The sequence below is a fragment of the Chrysochloris asiatica genome, unplaced genomic scaffold, assembly GCF_000296735.1.
Source record: "Chrysochloris asiatica unplaced genomic scaffold, ChrAsi1.0 scaffold00004, whole genome shotgun sequence".
Lineage (NCBI taxonomy): Eukaryota > Metazoa > Chordata > Mammalia > Afrosoricida > Chrysochloridae > Chrysochloris > Chrysochloris asiatica.
This window is the reverse complement of record NW_006408522.1, coordinates 41032514-41039344: the sequence shown is the minus strand read 5'-3', so window position 1 is coordinate 41039344 and position 6831 is coordinate 41032514. Positions and strand designations below refer to the sequence as shown.

The 6831-nt window shown below is 37.0% G+C and overlaps 1 protein-coding gene and 1 pseudogene across 1 annotated transcript in view; both read left to right on the top strand.

Moving 5' to 3' along the window:
* The window catches only part of LOC102835101 (chromosome unknown open reading frame, human C15orf41), a 344430-nt gene that overhangs the window by 153053 nt on the left and 184546 nt on the right, over positions 1-6831 (top strand). The gene's annotated exons all lie outside the window — the stretch shown is intronic.
* The window catches only part of LOC102826033, a 7848-nt pseudogene continuing 6084 nt past the window's right edge, over positions 5068-6831 (top strand).

Sequence of the window (6831 nt, the reverse complement as noted above, 5' to 3'; positions counted from 1 at the left end):
AAGATGGATTGGCAAAGTGGCATCATCAATGGGCTCAATTGTGGCAACAATTGTGAGGTTGGCCCAGGACTGGGCAGTGTTTTGTTCTGTTGTGCATAGGGTCTCTATGAGTCGGTACCGACTCCATGATAGCTAACAACAACAAAGTCTTTATGGGAGCAGAAAGCCTCATCTTTCTCCTGCAGAACAGCTAGTAGTTTTGAAGTGCTGATCTTAAGGTTAGCAGTCTGGCTTGTAACTACTAGAGCTCCTTAGATATTTTTTTGTTTATCTCATGGGAATTCATTAAATTTGATTCCTAATTAAAAGGGATTCTTCCTTTTAATTTAACAAAAATTTCTTGATTTGCTTTTTTTTTAATCAGATGATTTGCTTTTTTTTAAAATCAGATGAACTAGCGAACAGAACATTTAACTGGGTGTTCAAATACACCAAGTAGTTTACTTGATAATTTTGTTTTTACGATATGGAATATGAAGTAGATTAAATTGAATGATTTCCTCTCACTCCCTCAGTGATGAAATGCACTTGATTGAGAACTATAGCAGCATTTATTTTCAGGTGAATTAATAACTAAATTGAATTGCTCCTAAGCCTAGCCTCTGTGTCATTGTTTCCTTCTGTTGTCTACTGATAATTATCTATAGCCCATCATTGCTCATTCTTGCTCCCTTTCCCCCACCATACATACAAACCTATCAGAGCTGAAGGAAGCCTTTGTTGTCAGAACAGTGTTCATTATTTTGTGCCGCCTCTTGTGCAGGCCATATGTTTCTACAAAGTGTTTCTTGACTCCAAATTTACTTTTTCTTCTGGATAAGATACCCCATACTTTCCCGTTCTATGAGTAACTCATTTCTTGGCTCCCATTGTGTTTCTGCTATGCTCATCTACTGGCTTAGATCATCTTTCAGTTTGGCACTTCATTCTGGGCTTGTATCCTTAGTTAGTTATTAGTTGCATAAGAATTTGAAATATGCAGTAACAATATATGACAACTCTTTTCCGGTTGTCATTGACACAAGTCTAAGTCATGTGATCTCCTGTGTGTCAGTGGTACTGTGCTTTGTAATGGTTCCTCTGTGAATCCTCTGCATGTGCTCTCCAACTTGACGTCTAACAAGTGTGAGCACTCCACATAGCACATAAAGAGCCCTCATGGTGCAATGAGCAAGTATTCAGCTGCTTACCAAAAGACTGACAGTTTGAATGACCAGGGTTCTTTAGGAGTATGAACCACGACTACAAACTCACTGTGGGAGGAACGGCCTGGCACTTTGCTCTGTAACATTATAGCCCAGGAATCCTGATGGGTTTGTTCCACTCAATCCTATAGGATTGCTAGGAGTCAGAATCCATTCGACAGCACACAACAGCAACATGCCAGGTACTTTCAAAATGTGTTACTTACTTGGTTATTTAATCCTTAACTCTGTGAGGCAGATAATAGTATTGCCCCATTTATATTCGAGGAAACCCAATCCTAGAGAGTTAAAATATTTAGCCCAGGTCACACAAAAAGTAGTGACTATATGGAAACTCTATACAGGGTCTCTCTGAGTCGGAACCGACTCAATGGCGCTAAACAACAACAACATATAGTTTTAGGACTCATGTTCATATGCTTAACACCCTTCCAAAGAAAGGAACATACTTTGTCACACAACTTTGTCTTGTGAAACTTTATAAGTAAGTAAATAGTTTTCATGAATCAGAAAGCTTTTAAGTCAACACTGCAGTTAGCAAATGTTATTGCCTGGATACAAACTCATCACATTTTCCATTTTAACCAAAAAGAGGTCTCATTTTTTTTTGTAACTCGCAAACAGACTTTTAAATCATTGTATAATTCATTTACTTATGTCATATAGCACTATATGTCTTAATAAAAAGGAGTTTTAAACTATAAGTACTTAACCTTTACTTCTTAATGATGAGCTTTTAAATTGTTTTTGTGCTGACATAATTAGGTGTAACGCCTAAAATGCTTTGTGTGTATAGCTATAAAAAGAACGTAATGTGATCTAGGACTGACAGTAAAGCTGTATCTAGGAAAAAATCCTATGGAAGGTTGAAATTGAATGTGGTAACTGCAATTATCTAAAAGGAAGTCTATTACCTTATGATAAAACTGTCAAAATAATGATTGGGCACTCCCACAAATTGTACAGAGGATCAATAAAACCAATATTACATCATAGCTTGAGAATTTAGGAATTCCACTTTCTCCTAATTCATGAGAGAATGTTAATATGCTTTCTTTTGCTTTGCGTGCACAGAAAATATAACATTCTGAGTAGATTTCCTTTACTAATTGTAGGTAATTTCTTTTTCATTCACTAGCTATGTCTCTGCCTTTTGGGTCATCCTGAAACCATGATGTCAGTATGTACAAGGGAGTTTCAAAAAGTTTGTAGAAGAATTCCATTATGGCTAAATTACATTTTTCTAAGAACATTTTGAAGCCCCATTATAAAAGTTAACTTATATTTTAATGGTGATTATCAAGCTTATTCTTTATAAAACTAAATAGTGTGTGTAGTAAATGTTTTGTCATCTTCAGTAAGCCACTTGTTTTGATTTCCTAGTCCTACTATAACAGAAATACCACAAGAGGCTGTCTTTAAGGAACACACTGATTTTCTCACAGTTTTCTTCTTGTTGTTGTTAAGTGCCGTTGAGTCGGTTCTGACCCATAGCGACCCTGAACAGGGTTTCCGAGGCTGTAAATCTTTATGGGAGCAGAGAGCCTCATCTTTTTCCCGTGGAGCAGCTGGTAGTTTCGAACTGCTGACCTTGAGGTTCACAGCCTAATTTGTAACCACTACGCTACCAGAGCTCCTTTCTTACAGTTTTGTTGTTGTTAAATGCCATTGAGTTGGTTCTGACCCATAGCAACCCTGTATAGAGTTTCCGAGGAGCAGCTGGTGAGCTTGAACCGCCGATCTTGCAGCTCCAAAGGCTTTGGAGTCTGGCGCATTAACCCACAGCGCCACACCAGGAAACTAGAAATCCCAATTCAAGGCATCATGTATAGGGGGAGGTTCTCTTTGTCCACTCAGAAGGAAATTCTTTGTGACTTTCAACTTCTCTTCCTGGGTTCCTTGGTGATTTCCAAGTAACATCACTCTTTCCCCGTTGTGCTTGTGTTTCTCTTTGCCTTATTTGCTCTTTTCTATCTAAAAATGGTTGATTTAAAACACACCCTGCCTCCCTAACAAAGAAAACCATATTCATAAGTGGTATTACATCCCCAAATATAGGGGTTAGGATTTGCAACACATATTTTTTGGGGAAAAGGAACATTTAATCTTTAACAGCACCCAATCTCTCATTTTTAGTTCTTACACTTTTGACTGTAACCAGTACAAGACTAATTTGTGGTAGGCTTAATGTTCTTCAGTATTCGTTCGTTATTCATTGTCCAGCTTTCATATGCATCTGAGGTGGTTGAAAATACCATGGCTTGGGTCAGATGCACCTTGGTCCTCAAATTAGTAAATTAGTGTCTCCATATGCTTCATGTGGCTGGACATGCATGAATATTTCTTCACTTGAACTAAATATTTTGTGGATCTTGTACTTGTCATTTACTTATGACTCCAATTTTGAAAGGCTATTGACAATTGTTATAGAACATTTTAATAGAACTTTATAGTTTATAAAAACTTTTGATATTTTTATTCCATCCATACAGCTCTTTGTGTTGATCGGACAAATGTTATTATTGATGTTTTATAAAGTATGAAGTGCAGTTCAAGATAAATGACCTGCCTGGTTATACAATTAACAAGGCCGGTGGATAAGACTTGAACTTGGATCACCCAACCCTGCATGTTCCTATGCTTCCCCATGTTAAGTTCCTGAATGCAGGGAGGGACAAATATATACATTGGACTAAGAAGACTTTTATGTCTCCTGATTCCTTAGTTTTCCACTTCCATTACTTAACAAACATGAATTCACAATATTCTTAATAATTGCACAAGTGCATAGTTTCTACTAGTGTCAGAAAAAATTTTTTCTTCTTTCTGCCTAACACTTTTCTTTATAATGTGCATGTATTTCTACTTGTTGAGTCGGAATCCCAGTTGGATCCTTTGCCAGTTGTGTCACCTTGGGTACTTTCTTCAAGGGCAGTAAATGCTCTTCCTTAAAATTGGTTAGTAACGTCTACCTTCCAGTTTTTTACAGACTAAAGAGGATTTTGTAAAACATCTAGCATGGTGTTTGGCATATAGTAGGCATTCTACTGATAGTGATTTTTGTAGGAATTATTTGTAAGTACTATGGAGTCAGTTCCGACTCGTATTGACCCCTTGGGTTCCTGAGGAATGGTTTGTGGGTTTGAACTACCAGCTTTGTCGATGACAGTCTATTATTTATCCTCCAGTGCCACACTGGGACTACTTTTGTAGCAATGTTGTTGCTACGTGCCATTGAGTCAGTTCCAACTCATAGTGACCCTGTATAGACTTTCTGAGGTGTGACTCGTGGGTTTGAACTACTGATATTTCAGTCAGCAGTGCAGTGCTTATCCTAGAGTGCCACACAAATAGGCAATATTATTTTTATAAGTAATTATTTGAGCATATAAAAGAAATAATGTACTAATTTGAGAACCAAGGAACATCTGACTCAAGTCATGGCTTTTACAATCATCTCATATGCCATTGCGTCGGCATGTCAGGAGAAAGATGACGCTTTCTGCTCCCATAAAGATGTACAGCCTCAGAAACCCTGTTCGGGGTCACTATGAGTCAGAACTGACTCTACTACCACCATATGCATGTGAAAGCTGGACAATGAATAATGAAGCTTGAAGAATTGATGTGTTTGTATTATGATGCTAGTGAAGAATCACGATTTCAAGAAAAACAAATCTTCCTTGGAAGAGATAAAGCCAAAATGTGCTTCTTAGAAGCAGCAATGGCGAGACTTCGTCTCACGCACTTTGAACATGTTGACAGGAGGGGCCAGTGTCTGGAGAAGGACGGCATATTTGGTAAAGTAGAGGGCAAGCAAAGAAGAAGAAGAACCTCAATGATTAATACAGTGGCTGCGACAATGGGCTCAAACATAGCAGGGATTGCGAGGAGGAGGCAGGCCCAGGCAGAGCCTAACACCAACCATAATTTACCTTTGTCTGTATTTGTTGTTGTTGGTAACTGCTGTGGAGTCGGTTCTGACTCATAGCAACCCTAGATAGAGTTTCTGAGGAGCAGCTAGTGAGCTTGAACCACTGACCTTACTGTTCAAACCAACCTTGCAGTCCAGCACATTAACTTTGAATTCTTTGATAAGTTTGGAAATTTCTGAAAGTCCATGAATTATTTTTGTAATGCTCCATATGAGAAGAAAATTTAATTAATGGTCTTACCAAATTGTCACAGAATAAGAAACTGACTTCGGTTACCTGAATTCTTTGCTCCTCTTTTAATATCCCAATTTTTCAATTTATTTTATTTTTTAATAACAAAGCTAAAACATATGCTTAGGTCTATGTACCTATCTGCTATGGATATTTTATAACATTTTTATTTCTAAAATCACTCATAATGAGAATTCTTATCTTCGCCAGCCGTCTTTCCTGATCAATTTTTGCAGTCTGTGGTAGTAATGGAACAATACCTTTGACATTAGGTCACTTCTGAGGGGTAACAACTTTACTAGAAAGCTTTTACTTTTTGAAATGAAATTTTTATCTTGAAATAATTACTGATTTACAGAAAAGTTACTAACGATGGTACATAAAGTTTCTTATGAAACTCACTAAGTTTCAGCCACCTTTAATGTTACCATCTTAGATTACTGTAGTGTATTTTCAAAATGAAGAAACCCCCTTTAGTATATTAATATTAACGAAACCCCAAACTTCATACAGAGTTCACCACTTTTTCCATTATTATTGGCATTTTTTTTATTATTCTTCTAGAATCCAATCTAGCACACTCTATTGCATTTAATTGTCATGTTTTCTGTCTCCTTTGTTTTTTGACAGTTATTCAGCCTTTCCCTGGTTTTGATGGCCATGACAGTTTTGAGGAGTACTGGTCAGGTTATTTTGTAGAATGACACTTCAATCTGGGTTTGTCTGAATTTTTTTCTCTCATGATAAAAATAGGAGTATGAGTTTGAGGGGAAAATACTATCACTTAATATCGGGGGGAGGGAGGGCATGATATCAACATGACTTATCATTTGTGGTATTACCCGTAATCTCTTGGTTTGACATATTTCTCTGCAGTCCACTAACTATTTCCCCCGTTTCATACTCTGTTATTTGGAAGCAAGTCACTTAAATTTAGTTTATACTACTACTGGGAAGGCAGTTAAACTTGCTCTCATGGATTGGTGTGTATCTATGTATATTACTTGGAATTCTTTAGAAAGAAGAACTACCCCTTCTCCTGAGTGATTAATTGGTTATGTATTCATTTGATACCTTGTTATTCTACTAGAAAACTTTTATTTAGATTCAGGAATTAAATTTGCCACATACTCTAACCTTTCTTTTAATTTCCGCCTATTCTTAATGTTTCTTATCAACTAAGCAAGCATATGCCCATAGCGTTCATTAATTTCATGGAAGAAACTGTTTAACAGTAGTCACAAGTAAAGCTCCTTTGCAGAAAGAGTAATTAAATCTCTTCATAAGAAGAGGTGTATCAGTTCCTGTTGTTGTTGTTAAAAGCTGTGAAGTTCCAACCCATAGTGACCTTGTATAGTACTTCCGAGGAGCGGCTGGTTTGTATAATAATTCTGAAGTCCTGGTGTGGTGCTGCAGTTTAATGCATGTAGAAGAATTGATCCATTTGAGTTATCATTTTG